This window comes from Passer montanus, unplaced genomic scaffold, assembly GCF_014805655.1.
Source record: "Passer montanus isolate IOZ18808 unplaced genomic scaffold, ASM1480565v1 scaffold27, whole genome shotgun sequence".
NCBI classification, from domain to species: Eukaryota; Metazoa; Chordata; class Aves; order Passeriformes; family Passeridae; genus Passer; species Passer montanus.
In genome coordinates this window covers 12,412,084-12,427,588 of record NW_024367372.1, presented here as the reverse complement: position 1 = coordinate 12,427,588, position 15,505 = coordinate 12,412,084, and positions in this window count along the sequence as shown.

Below are 15,505 nucleotides of genomic sequence, written 5' to 3'. Positions count from 1 at the left end.
TCATTTCAGAGGGTTTGGACTAGATGGTTTTTGTAAGGGTCTTCTACCATAACTTGTTCTATGATTCTCTTTTCAAAATCTCCCTATTTTCTTTTATTTTATGTATACACTGTTATCGTTTTAGACCAGAAGACATCATACATAAATATGACAAAAACCTTTCAGAATGAAAAAAGTGTATAGCTGCTACCACAAATGTTTGCTTTGAAAGGAATTTTTTTCTTTGATGTGTTTTACAGTGCTGTGCCTGTAATCATGGAATTTCAAAATAATTGCTCCAAGAGGGAACCATAAATTAAATTTGGAACATCCCTTCCACATCCCAGTCAACTGAGGATTGTAATCAATATTGTCCAAGAATTAGCCTTGCACAAAATTTGTCTTTTACTTAGAATATTTTTCTCTGATGTAGCCCACTTGCAGGATCAAGATTAACATTTAATGCAGTTATAGAACATATAGAAAAGCAAGAAATAGGAGGGGAAACACTTAGGAGGCACAGCAATGCAAGGGCACCAGAATAACTGTCTTTAATAATAAGAGTACTGTGCTGAACTGTCGATAGCTTGCTTTTTGGATCTAGAGCCTAAATGGTTTGTGACTACTCAAGGATCAGCTTAAATATTTTTTTAATAAAATATGTGCAAGGGATAGAGTGGAAAACAATAGAAATTATGAGATTTTCACAGCCACATAACAGCAAGCTTTTTGATTTCCCTGAAATTCCAGATGGAGAGCAATTTCATTTAGACTGTAGGATGTTGCCCTGCAGCATGTATTAGTGCTGCCACTCTGACATTTCACTTTTAGTGCATTATGTATGTGTACAATATAGCTCTGCTCCCCGAGGTTAAATTTTGGTCATTGTACAACCAAGACCTGGAGGGCTAACAGACAGTTGAGAATGTGTTATTTTGTCAATTTTGCTATGGAATCCTATCAATACAGACATATGAAGAAATTCTTGGTTTACTGTTTTTCTTGTCCATGTGTTCTTTCCCTCAAACAGATTTTTTAAATATTTTAATATTGCTAAATATTTTAATATTGTTAAATATTGTTATTTAAAATTTTAATATTTTTAAATTCGAAAGGCCATTCCAAAGAAAAGAAATTGAAAATTCATCTCTGAATGGCATTTTTATGCTGAATAAAAAATTTAAAAAAAAGAAAGACAAAGGATGGTGGAAACAAAGATCAATAACATTCTCTAATCTACAGTACTCATTTTCTGCATGACTAAGTGCTGCAGTCAGAACTAGAATCTCTGATGTCCATATTCATTATACATATGAGTTCAGTTCAGATATACAGATTCAGCTGTTCTGATGTGTTTGACATAGCTAAACCCTCTAGAATTAAGAGTACAGACTTCTGTGCACTGTATTAAACAAAATGGCTAGCTGGTACTAACCCAGCCCTCACCTCTGTCTTTTTACAAGAGTTTTACACATATAGTACCTTCTCATTTATGTCTTATGCCCCAGTGGTAAAGAGAAAGCATCAGACCTTCCAAAATTATATGAAAGGTTAGCTAGTGCTGCATCAACAAGAGTAAGTAATAAATAAAATAAAAGGAACATGATGGAAGGCATCCATCTTTAAGATGAAGGGGCATCAGACTTCTGATATGTTCAGCTGCAGTACAGATAGGGGAAATGGGGCCTGTCCAACATAGGGCCAGGAGGTTTTCAATATTTTATGTATAACATCTGTAATTCTATTACTTACTGGACATAAAAGTTTTCTTACCAATTAGAAGTTTAGTAAGGATTGTGTCTATAAGAGAAGGAAAGGTTATATTAAATATTAATTTGTTTCAGACCTTAGTCTATAATCCAAGTGTCCTAACCTGAGGATTTGAATTTCATTTTTGAAACCTCTCCTTTTTCCTTTTATGTAAGTGAACTAAGCTTTTTGCAAAGCACTGTGAAAGCTTGTCTTGAACTGTGTATTGTATATAAGATATCATTATAGAATTGTTACTTTGAAAACCAGTTAGTAGGAAATAACAAAACTCAGATACATCTGTCATTTGGTCAGTGTTATTTCTTTGGACTTCCAAATAACGTATTTGCTTCCGTAGAAAAAGCAAATTGTGTTGTCATAAAAAGCATTTCACATGGTCGAATGATCTTAAGAAAAAACTTTTATTGTATCCTAAAAAGATATGTCTTGTGTGAAATTGATGAAACGAGGCATACAAAGGGGATCAACAATCTTGTGGAGGAGCAAGGAAATTGTTTTGACTATCTTATAACCTAACCAACTCTTTGCAGCATTTAATATTATGCATTTGATGGTCTGAAAGAAAAAATGGTGAGCAGACTGGAGATGGACTGTAATATATAGGAAGATTAACTCATCTGTACTCCTCATTCTATTTTACAGTAGTGTAGCTTCATATAGATGCTAAATTTATGATGAATAATTTACAAACTTCTCTTTCAGGAAGGATGCAAGGTATTCTAGTGGAGTCAAAACAACTTTTTTTTTCTACAATGTGTTTGATATGTGAACAGAAACTCCTCACTAAGCATTACACCAAGGGAGCAACTTTCCATCACCTCAAACATTACTTTCTGTGGTAAAACAACATACATGATATCAAAAATAATATTACAAAAAAACTTTGACTAGGTTTCCAACACCTAAATGAATGTCATAAACTCTTTGCTGTTGTATATCTGTGGAATGCTCCACTATCTATGCCTTGTACGTAAGCAATGCAAAAAAAGTTTGTGGTTATCCTCCTCTAGATTTCATTTGTACCATCAGAAGATTAGCATCCATGATAAGGTTTTTGATCCTCTAGCTTTAGATAACAATGTTGTAATTAATAAATTAATTGCTATTTTTTTAACATGTCCCCTTATATCCCCTTGCCCGGCTAAGTGAAAGTGCCCACCAAGCTGTCATTCAAGTCACTTTCGTTGCTCTGTTAGTGGACGGCATGCTATCTGTCTGCAAGCTTGTGCCTAGAAATATATTTCCATGGGCAGAAAAAACAAACTGCTTTTACCTTTTCTCATTAGTGTGCATGAATGATTAACTCAGAACATAGAAATGAAACATTCAAAATATATCTCTTATTTAAAAGACATTCACATTTGTTTAGGACACAGAGTCAGCTGAATACCAGTACTTACCTGCAGTCAAAAATTAATTTTGCAAAATGTTAGAAAGATATTCAGGGTTATGTTGTAGGATACTAAAATTTTATCTGTTTAGGTCTAAAAAAACATCTTCTGTACTATTTTCTGAAACTATCAAGTTCATGTAGATTTGAATCTCCAGAATTTTTCAATAAACATTTCAGATGACAGATATTTCATTAGATGCCTTGGAACAATCTGACATTTTTTAGCATTGTATGGATTAAAACCAGGATTAATATAAAGGATGAATCAATATGGACCAAATCCATAAGTGTGTCTTGCTTTCTTGAAAGCCATACAAAAATTAATCTGCTAAAACTGAAAATATGCATTTAAAATCCTATTATCTTAAATTTTACCTAATGGCAACTCTAGCTGCTTCCAGAAAGGGTTCATTACTAAATGAAATCAGAATTGAATTCCAGAATCTTGTAATTGGAACTAAAAACACTGAGGAAAAGGATTTGTGTGAAACAAACCACTGAAGGAACTAAAAAGGCACTGCATATCCCAACTCTTTCAACTATTAAATATTATCAAAGTAAGAAGTTAATCAATTAGACTCCCAAAAGAAACAATTTAATCTTACTAAACTCTTCACTCAGTTTCCGCAGTGAACTGTCTTGTAAGACATTTCTTTTCAAGAGAATAGTCAGCACTTAGGCAAAACTTTCAATTTTTAACATAAAACTGAAACCAACAAACTAATGATTTCAGGGCCATGGATAATTAATTAAAGCCAGAAGAGATTACAAGTAATAGTGGAAGTTACTGCTTAAGGTAGTGGGAAAGGTTAAGAAAAACTACATGGATGACAAAGATAAAATCTTGTAAAATTAAGAAAAAATTTACATAACCTAGTAACTGTTGTGATCTGTTTTATCTGTTGGTTGGTTTGGGGTTTTTTTTCCCCTGGTATGACCTTGTTTTTCACCCAAAAAAGCAATTCTTGGAATAAGTTCTAGTGCATGATAATGCTAACAATGCAGGTAATGTTGGAGTAACTCATGGTTTCATTTTGACTATCATGATGAATTTTCAACTAAATTCTGGAGTTACTCAAATGTACCTAAAATGTTTCTTTATGTAAATTTAACATATCCAAATGCAGAAAAAAAGCTTAAAGCAATTTGATTGGTCTATGTCTACTGTACTAAGAAGAACCTACAAAGTATTATTTGGAACAAAAGCATGAGGAGTTTTTTTACAGTCTTTTGGATTCAGGAGTTTTGTATGTTTACTCTTTCAATATATTGTATTTATAGAAGACCTCAAATCCCTCTGGGTCACCACACGTTGATCTGGGTCACAAGCACAATGCTAAGAATAGCTTCTGTGAAGTTTATATTACTTCAAACCAGCACCATTTATCCTGACCCTAGGACAGACAGAATTGGGACTATAACATAGAAGTGGTCATCTGATCAAAACCTCTGTTGTTCTTGTGAATGCATAAGGTTTTCATGTCATTCTCTGTCTGTCAGAGAAATAGAAACACAGCTATAATTACATAATTGTTACAGTGGTCACCTTAAGGTCTCTTTTAGCTAAAGCTGACGCTAGCTTTGCAGATACATTCCCTAATCAAATACACATTAAATCTCTTGGAATTCAGGATTTCAAGAAAATCCTTTACACTTCAGATTTTTGTTACTAGCATTGTTGATATCAGCCCATTCACATGGATTTAACACATTTCAAGGTATGATATGTAAGGTAATAATGAAATTTGTTCATCTATGGTAAATATAATCTCATTATAATGTAGTTGTTGACTTTACCTAAGGTTTATAAATCACACCATTAGGGTAATTAAGTCATAACTATAGAACTTTAAAAAAGAGTCTATATCCCTATTTTATTACTAATTATTTTCAAGAAAAAAGATCTCTAGACTTATTAATAGACCATTATTTTTTCTCTCATTTATTGTTGCTATTGAATCATTAAGACAGTTTTTCTGCTGGCCACCATTCCCTGCTGAGTTCCATGAGGTTGGTACCTAATTCTGTAAACTGAGAATGTGGTAGAATTTTTTTTTCTGTCGCAGTTCTCCAAAAAAAACCCCAAATGACCAAAAAAACCAACAGTTTAAATTTATCACCTCTCCCACAAAACATAAATAGAGAGGTTTTGAAAGTTTCCAAGAGTGGCATGACAAGCACTTGGGTTTCCTTATTGTTTTTCCATATGCTGTGTCAATGTCTGTGCATAATTTTATACACATACTCCCTGCTTGTTTCCTGTTGAATTGATTGATATGAAACAAACATTGGATATAGCAACATTCTCTTTGGTTTTTACTGTTGGTCTTTGTTGTACAGAATTGTATTGGAGAAGGACTCTCACTGTACCTACAGAATATACAACTCAAGTTTTCTTTTTTTCCTGTATCAGAGATCAGACATAAACACAAATCCCTGTGTTTGAGATAACTGGGCCATGTGGTAAAATATTCTGTCCAGGATATTATTCTGAGAATAATTTTTGAAGACCATATAGAAGACATGATAATCCACTGATACAGTTAGGTGAGACAAATGCTGCAAATGTAAATTAATAATTCTGGTAGAAACTCTAGGAAAAGTAAATTCCAAAACACAGACATTAAAGAAAAAATCTTACTACACAGAAATAGTAACAATGTTCTTTAGAAAACATGAAATTCCTGAATTTCACAGATTCATTGTACCTCATTTAGATTACTTTACATTTGACTGCAAATGCATTGACTTTTGCATGTGTTAAAACACATCCAAATCCCAAAGAGATGAAAATATCAAATGTGAAGAAAGATAAAATGAGAGTGAAAGGAAATGTTATATCTACTGGTACATGAATGAGGCACCAAGAGATAGCATGATAGCATGAAATGAGACTGGTTGCTTTCATGACAAAGTGGACTGATCTCAACTTGCCTGAAGTCCAGAAAAGTGTCTTAATTATAATCACACTCTGTCTCTTTTTTTTTTTCCCAGTATTTCCCGTAACTTTGTGAAACAATCTAGCTGTGTATTGGTAAATCCATTTAAATTTTTTTGTCAAGTTATTGTCAGTGCATACATGCATATTCCCTATAAAACTTCCATTGGAAGCTTTATGATGCACAAAGACATCTATTCTTCCTTTTTGATATTAATATTTACACACAAAACTACCTTTAATGTCAATAAGGAGATATACATGTAAATCTCCCCTTTCCCAAGTACTGATGGCAGAACTGATGCAAAAGTGCTCTCTATTTTTTTCCCTCAATGATTCTGTTTCAGATATAACATAAAACAAATCTCTGGGACTGGAATAAATCAAAACAAACTGAAAAAATCTACCTTTTCCAAATACCTACTAGTCTGTTTTGCTTTTTATCTCTTCTCAGAATTACTTTTTTGTTTTCCCCAGAGAGATAAAAAGCATAAAGCAAAACACAAGACATGATTTACCCCACTTGAAATCCCACTTGAAGTACAGCTTTACGTTTCTTTTACATTTATAGACTTTATAATGAAACGTTTCCTTGCACGAACTGTTTCCTCTGAACCCTTCAAGGTGAAGTTCATGTTATGCTCCACTAGATTTCTTTTTAACATCCATTTGTTAAATATGACATTTCTCCTAAAACCAATTGATTAAAATTCTATGCTCTACAAACTCAGTCATCATATTATTTATTTTCACCCTATTTTGGGCCTTAATTTAACATCTGATTTCATGATTTTTCTATAAGGCAACATCAGAGCATGGATTTTGAAGCATAGCTCCTGGAAATGAATGCCCTTCTTTTCCTCTTGCCCCACACACTTAAATATTGCCTAGATATATCTTTATGAGAACTGGGATTATGCAATGTCTATAAAACAAGGAATACTCATGAGACTCAGATTTATAAATATCCAGCCATGTAGGTAGACCAAACCCAGGAGGAATTTAAGGGTCAGTTATCTCCGGGTCTAGTAATGTCACAACTTCTGTCTATCATTTAATATTTCAAAAAGGAAGAAGTAGATGGAGATGGTCATGCTATATGACATGTTGTGAAGGCTGGTCTGGAATATTCTGTAAGCTCAACAGCATCTGAAAAAACTCCTTGCAGATCTCCCACATAGATCTCTGTGCAGAGACCAGTCATGTTTCCCTATGTGTAAGGTGCTTAGACCTCCAGTCCCGTCTGAAACACTTGTTTTCAACAGTGGTGTAAATGCACCAAATTATTTCATATTAGGAGCACTTTTCCAGTCTATTTTAAAAATGAATTAAAACAAACCATGAAGAAGTTTGGAGAAAAGTCACCAGGTAATATAGCACAGAGGAATTGAAAATTGCATTTTAGTTTTCTTTGGAAATGTCTTATTTTGCTACTGGCCAGATAGCTAAGTATTTTCTGAAGTTGTGTAGAATACAGAATATCTGCAGGCTGATCACAGATTGTCTTCTTCAAGCATTTTAGAGGCAACTGTTTTCTGCAAACTGTATCTCAGCTCCCAGTTGACTCCTTTGATATTCTCTGGGGATCTTCAGGTTTATACTGGTATTGAAACATTTGTAATAAACTGACATACAAAAACAAACAAACAAAAAAAACCCCAAACAAACAAAACCAAAAAATACATCTAGAAGGTCATTGGACTGATAAACTCTGCTTTGTTGAGAAAGACATACTAGCTCATTTGTAAAGTACCATTATACAGAAAGCAATAGAGTCAGTGAATGCAGCTGTCACCTGTAAATAGGAATTTAGGCATCATTACTTGAAGGCTGAACATGAAAATGTTCAATGATAATTAAATGACAATAATTCCTCTAGGTTGTGACATGTCTGAGAGCTATGGGAATCTATGATCAGAAAATCCAAGCAAAAGAATCTGCAATGGAATGGGATGCTCAGGATTGTTTTAGTCTCAGCCAGCCCACAGAAAGGATAAACAAAACAGAATCTCTAGACATTTAAAATGTCTAATTTCTGATTGTGTTTTGAAATAATGTCAGTTCATTTAAAAATAAATTTGATTTGCTATTGTGCTGAAAAAGAAGTACTTTCTACCAATTGCTCGTTATACTCATTAGCAGCCTTAGAAACTAACTGCTTGTGGTAGAAATTTGGAGCTGGCATCATAATATATCAGGTGATGCTTGCTATTGCTGCTGGCCTCCAAGCCTTCCAGGAATTCTGGATTTGCACCTAAAAACTCCAGCCAGAAATCAACGTGACTCAAATCAAACAATACAGAATAGTCACATTGGCAGCACTGCTCAAGTGAGGCTGTGCTGCCAGTAGGAACAGAGCCAGTGGGCAATCACAGAGACAAATGTTGGCTTTAAATCTTGCCCTTGAGGATTGAATGAGTCCTTTTACCTTGGGAAGATTATGCATATTTTTTACACAAATGCCTTTCTAGTAAAACCAAGAGAATCCTAATAGCTCTTCTACTTCACATAGCCCAAAGCTCTAAGCATTTAGTAATTTTATGAGATTAATTCTGAACAGCTTCTAAATTTCCTATTCATAAGAAATGTTGATTCCTATCCTACTTGCTCTCATTTAACAGTGTTACTCTGATTTAGACCATAAGAAATTTTACCTTTTTTTTTTTGCATATGTGTGGGAATGTAAAAATAGCTTTAAAAACAAATCAGGAGCACGGGAGGAGATAGTAGCTGGACTTAAATTTATGGGTTCCTGGTTCATCCTGAGTAAGTCAGAGTAATCACAATATCTAAGCACCTGCAGCTCATTTGTACTTTGCAATCACAAAGACTTGGTGGTTAGTGGTTTAGGAAGACACCTCAGAGAATGGAAAAGCCACAGATTAATGTAATAGCTTACTAAAACACAGAAATGAGCAATTTTCCATCTTTCAAGAACTGAAAGAGCCTACATAAGGAAATTCTTTCCCTTTAGAGGAAACTGCTCTAGAACTGTTACTTTAGAGATTAGTGATGTCAAGACAGCTAGGCTATAGAAAACTCTACCAAGTTCTTTGGGGTAGAAGAATCTTCTAAACTGTTGATTGAGAAGGATAACATTATAGATGGATATGTATCCACCTACTTAAATCTAGTGGTAGTTCTCAAGCATGTATCTTCCATTTGTCTTGGATGAAATATCCATTGGTTTTGTTAATTTGAGGAAATGAGACTTACCTTTCAGGAAAAGACACAAAATGCTAGCTTGTAGGAAAGCTTCTCTGCAATCCTCTTTCTCCTTTTAGACTGTGTTAGTTTAGAAACATGGAATGATAAGGGGAAAGAAAAAAAGGTAACCTCATGTAGTCACCTGGAGTTGTAGGTGTGCAAATATCTGTTCTCTAGAAAATGCTTGTAGATTCTCAGGTCTTTATAGAGATCTTTCTTCATGAAACTCTAGCCAGGCTCTGGCAAATGCTGTTATCAACACCCTTCTGTATACATTTTGCTTGTTATTAGGTCTTCTGCACTTCCATTTTGAGGCATGTAAATTCTTCCCACTGAAACACCAAACTAAAATTATAGATATCTGATTTGGACTTTTAAATTCTACACCATAATCCCAAATCCAAGTGTCATCCATTTATATTATAGAGATTCTTCTTATTACCTAGATACAATTTAATGTACACAGCAAGTAAAGAAGGATCATAGCTTTAGAAAATCTTAGCATGACATAAAGCAAACTGTCATCATCATTAGGTCAACTTTTAAAAATTGATCTATTTCACTTCATGATACACAGGGAGGCAGGTTGGAAGAATGGTCTACACCATATTATAGAATCAATGTCTCTTAAATGCTAAAATTACTGTCTAAATGTGATAAAATAGTGTAAGAATAATCACAAACTGTCAGAACTCACAGTTGTTTCTTTGGGGTCTTCTTTATGGTTGACAGAAGTCGTGTTTTAAATTTTCCTGAGCCTGCTTTGAAGCAGCCCTTAAACCTTGCCTAGCAGTTTAAGCCCTTAAACCTTGCCTAGCAATTTTTTCAAGCTTCAGATGTGTTAGAGGGGTGTGGTTAATGCAAGGGCGCTTATGCAAGTAGTCTTCTCATTCCTAACTCTTCCTAATGTGTAATACAATGCTAAAATCTCTGGCTTTTCATGTAATTTTTTTAGGAATTGAGTGTCTCTCCTAAGTCCTTCTTCTGCTAGCAATGCTGTGATGGTTATATTCCTACTTCTTAGACAGAGATGTTATTCCTTTACTCTTCTGTTCGTTTCTTTTCTCTGCCATTGATTTCAGTCATGAGCTGGAATGTATTCCAGCAAGAATCCATGAGTCAACAAATGTACTCCAGTTCTGATCACATGATCAAACCTGACATCCTGTCACAAAGGTGAGGTTTAGATTAATGACACCTAGCACTGTCACTCCTGCAGGTGATATCACTATTTTAAAAGCAAGTAAATAAAGAATTGCATGTAAGAAGGGATAAATCTATGTCATTTGGAACTTCTTTGGGCTGTGAAAAATATATTAAAAAAAAAGACTTCTCAAAATGTTTGACAGTCATGAGAAGACAGGTCTCTGACAGAGAAGCAAAATGAGCTAACAGCATAAACTGCCCTCAGGAACTGAGAGAACGAAGAAATGAATGTTCTGACTTTGGTGCAATGGAAGAAGTTTCATGACCAGAAAACACAAATTCTCCCTGTAGCTTTCTGTTATGTTGGAAAGATTTATTCTGGGTAGTATCTGAAGGAGGTGTGCAATTAGAGTCCATCAATAAATTGGGAAATGCTTCACAGCAGCAAACAAATAATGCTATAGATAGCAATACTCCATATTTCCCTAGCTTCTTTAATTTTCAGTTTTTAAAAGTGTTTAGCATGGCATTCTTTAACCAAACCTCTAAAATGCCTCCTAAACTAATAAGTAAACTGAGCCCAAATTTAGAAAGGAATAACTAGGATCAAAATATTTGTATGATTTACAAAGATCATACTATTTGTCTTGGCAGGAAGATAACCAAGTCACTGAATCCCAAAGCTTTGTTTTTACCACTGGTGCATGTGTCCTGTATTATTTTTTATCTGTTTCATAAACTATATTTGAAATGGTTTCAGGAACCACTGGAACCAGCATTACACACTCTACAGAAATGCAGTCAAAAGGTAATTTAGTAAAGGAAGTCAGCTGGAATGAGTCAGACCACAGTTCTAACTCAGCCTAATTACCTGGGTTGTTTTCCTCTGTTAGCAAAGAGCAATGATAGGTTTCACAGGAGTCAGATGGCAACTACAAAAATAGACCTTGGAAGCTGGAGTCAGAGAGCTCAGTGTGCCTGCCACTAGATGGCCATGAGATTAAATTCTGCCTGTTCCCATGGGTCTGGCTCAACAGTCAAGCTCCTGCTGAGGGAATTGCCATACACCACTGGTAGAAGCGGTGCTGCTCCTAAACGGCAGTGGTATTCTCTGGTGTACACAGGAAAAATGGAAAATTATTCGCAAAAGCTTGTAATCTAAGCATTGGAACTACAACATAACATTCTATGTTGATCTAACACAATTATGTGCCTGATATTTGTAGCCTGGATGTGCATAAAGCCTGTGCAACTATAGCTCAAAGTGAGGCAAGTTGCACCAATGTTTTTTCTTAGATAATAGGTTGGGAGCTTATGCCCAAACTATCTCAGATTTCCTGTGTAATGTTTGTCACCTTATTTACATGTGGACACAATTTTTTTCATAAAATTCTCAGCTTGATTTAATGGTAGTCAAACCCTTTGTTTTAAAAGTGGCTTGTTTCCAAGTCACTGTTGTGATTTAAAGCTTGCAAAAAATTATTTTAAAAGGATAAAATCAAAAGCTGATACAAAAAAAAAAAGGAAAAAAACCCCCAAAAATACCCCAAAAACAACAACAACAACAACAAAAAAACCCAAATGCACAAGAAAAGAAAAATGAGAGGGGAAAAAAAGAACATTCTGATTTTTTTAATAAAAGATCAGATTTTGAATACTTAAACAATTTTGTTATTTTAAGGAAGAAATAGAAAGTATAGCAAGACTCAAGTCTTGCTCTCAGAATCTGGTAATTCTTTCAAACTGTTTAAATTTGTATTTCTAAAGACTGTTGATTTTTTACAAAATCCAGCTGTGCTACTAAAATTGAAGAGAAAAGTAAAAAATTTTCCCATTTTTTAACCCCTTGTAAGTGGCAGCAGAATTCTGAATCATAGTGGCAATAAATTTTGTGATCTAGCTCAAAATTTTTACCCTTCCCACCACCCCCAGTGAATTTGAAGCTTGAAGACCTTCCACAAGCTTAATTTATGGACTACTAAAATGCATTTCAGAGCCAGAAGTAAAATATATAGAGTGGGAATCCTTTGGCAACTGATGCCTACCTAAAACAAATAAAGAGTTTTGGCTATAAATCAAATGCAAACATTAACTTTTAACATCAAAGGACAAGGAAATGTCTTCTTCTGACCAGGAAAGTGGTGGGCTGACCATATTTATAATACTTCATATCTGCTTTCTTCCTGGATTGGCCTCTTCCTTCACAGAGTAATTTTTTTCTTTCTAGCTCTTAGGCTTGTTTCTCCACACCACAATTTTTTTCTATCTCTCCTTGTCACTTTTAGCAGAACTGTGGTCTGCTGAAGGATCTACTCCATAGGAAGATTTTGATGTCTAATTAGGACAACAAGTTCTAAGAAAGTTGCTTAACACAGAGGACAAATCATATCCACTGCATACTTCAGTCAATTTGCCTGTGTCTCTTGAGCTTGAAGTACCTGGCTGGTTCACCATTGATACAAACAAGGGGTGGAGAGAGGAAAGAAGATGGCTGAGCTGCGACCATCCGTGACAGCATGGCAGCAATGCTGCAGTTGCTGATTCTAAAGCAAGGCAAGAGCTAAACCCCACTGTTGGTAAGTCTACATCTGCAAAGATGGCATTTCCCTTCCCTTCCCTTCCCTGCCCTTCCCTTCCCTTCCCTGCCCTTCCCTTCCCTTCCCTGCCCTTCCCTTCCCTTCCCTGCCCTTCCCTTCCCTTCCCTTTTCTCTCATAAGTAAAACAATAGATGACTGCTTCTGCTACAATATTTTGCCACACTGATGTGGAAATTTAAATTAAAAGAATATGGTCTCCTGGCTAGCTTCTGAGACCAACTGTCTGGATTTTTTGCTAATATTCAAAATGTTTTCTCTGGCTTGTAGTGTTACCCTAGATAGGTCACTTACTGTCTCTGCTTTATCTGTACAATGAAGATAACAATATTTCCTGGATGCATGGGGAAACTATAATGCTTAGACCATTTGTTAGAAAAGTACTTTGAGACCCAAAACAAAATGTAAAGTATTCCTCTTCAAAGTGACAGTGTAATTTCTTCCATAATTATTGATGTCTCTGGAGATATTATAAATCAATAGCTGAAAGGCAAAGAGTATGAGAAAAAGTTCTAGGAAAATAAACCTCGAAAAAAGAAGGTTAAAAAAAAAGGAACAACAGAATTGTTAAATGAATAAAGAAGGTTTACTTGAATTCTTAAAGAGAACTATCTGGACTTAATGTGGGTGTTTCATCAAGGGGTCAAGAATAATATGAAAGGAGCAAAGACAAATTGGAGCTGTGGAATACTAGTGCAATAAACCCAAATAAATCAGTTTTAAATGATCAGATTTGTGATCCTCTAGAGAGCACTGTTGTAAGAAATCCTAGTCTCATCTCTTCCTGCCCACACACATTCTTTCTAATAAGATCAAGAAGACACAGGCAGCTCCATGGCCTATTTGAGATTTATGCAGCTATCTGAAGGAACAGGCCCATTTTTCACTCATATTAACCCTTCCCCTGCCCTCTCCCCATTCCACTCAAATAAACCCAGCAATATAGTAATGTCAGTATCTGTCATGCAGTTAGTTATGCAGCATGAGATCTGAAAACCTTTGATTTTCAGGGCTGCATCTCCAGAGCACAGGGAGAGGTTTGGGATTCCAGATGCTGGGGATCATCATCATTATCACCATCACAGTAATGTAAGGTCTGCCATATGCTAGGAATTCTAGACAATTTCACACACATGCAGTGACCAATTATATCTAACGCTGAGAAGAAACAAGCTGCTGTTCACCTCTAAGTACCTTTCACAAACATTTATATTCTTATATCAAAGAATCAATAGAACTAGGTAATATAAAAGACAAATTCTTTGGAAATAATCAGGGTATCTAAGATGGTTAAGCCGCTCATGCAATTTATTTTACCAAGTTTTTTGAAACAAACTATTTTTTAAAACCTCATTTGACTGGAAATTATTCATCACTGTATTGGTAGCCAGCACATATGGCTGCTAATTTTGCATTATGTCAGCTGGTAGATCAAAATCTAGGACCATATTGGTACTACTGACTTAAGCCAAATTTCCAATGCAAAACAAGCCATCCAAATCAAAAAAGATACCTGGATGTACTGAATTAATAGCAGAATCACTAAAATATATGTCAAGGAAGACCTGAAATTACAGGTAAAATAAGAAGTGCAGATATGTATAAGTTTTGGTACCTTCTTTTATTTTTTTTTCCCCACAAGATTCTAAATTAAATGAAAGACAAGAGATTGAGAACAGTTTCAAATTGCGATATAAATGTTTCTAATTTAATGTGTCTTCCTGTGTAAGAGTGTCTTTCTGTGTATGTTTTGCAAACTTTTAGAGTAAAAGTAAGAGTACTCTTATTTTTACTGTAAGAGTTTGCAATACCACTTTTCTTTTATGTCTGATATTTTTCAATATTTTCTCTTCCTTTAAATGTACTGTTACAAAAAAACTGAAGAAATCTCGTCCATTGCTAAAGTCCAGGACTAACTGGTGGTGTTTATTAAAAGTGAGAGATTTCTTATAATTGTATCTAAAGCAAGACCTTGCCCAAATTACTCATATGGTTTTGGAAATGCTTATTCCTTCCAGTTGTTACTTTCTCCTCACTCTCCTGGCTTGTTGCTTTCCTTTTTCCTACACAGTATCTGATTGGGTTGAAACAGCAAACACTGAAGAAATCCTGCTCTTTTCGTATAATGATATGACTTAAATGAAGTCTTCTGAGCCCTTTGTCTCTCATTTGATTTCAAATCCATTTTGGCTAAAGACAAAATTGTTTGGCAGAACCTTACCCCATCCACTAAACTTCTGGATATCTCAGAAACAGATCTGGTAATAACATAATCTGGTAATTTATATTATTGTAATTTTCTATAATATTATCTCTCAACCTAATATTTTAGTTTATGGAAGTGACAGCTAAAAAATAAAAACAAAAGAAAACAAGAGTAATTAGATCAAGATGCATCCAAGGGCAAAATCTGTGGAAAAGACTTAAAGTTCAAACTCAAGTTTTGCAAAGCAAGTATGACATGGGAGAGAAGAATTC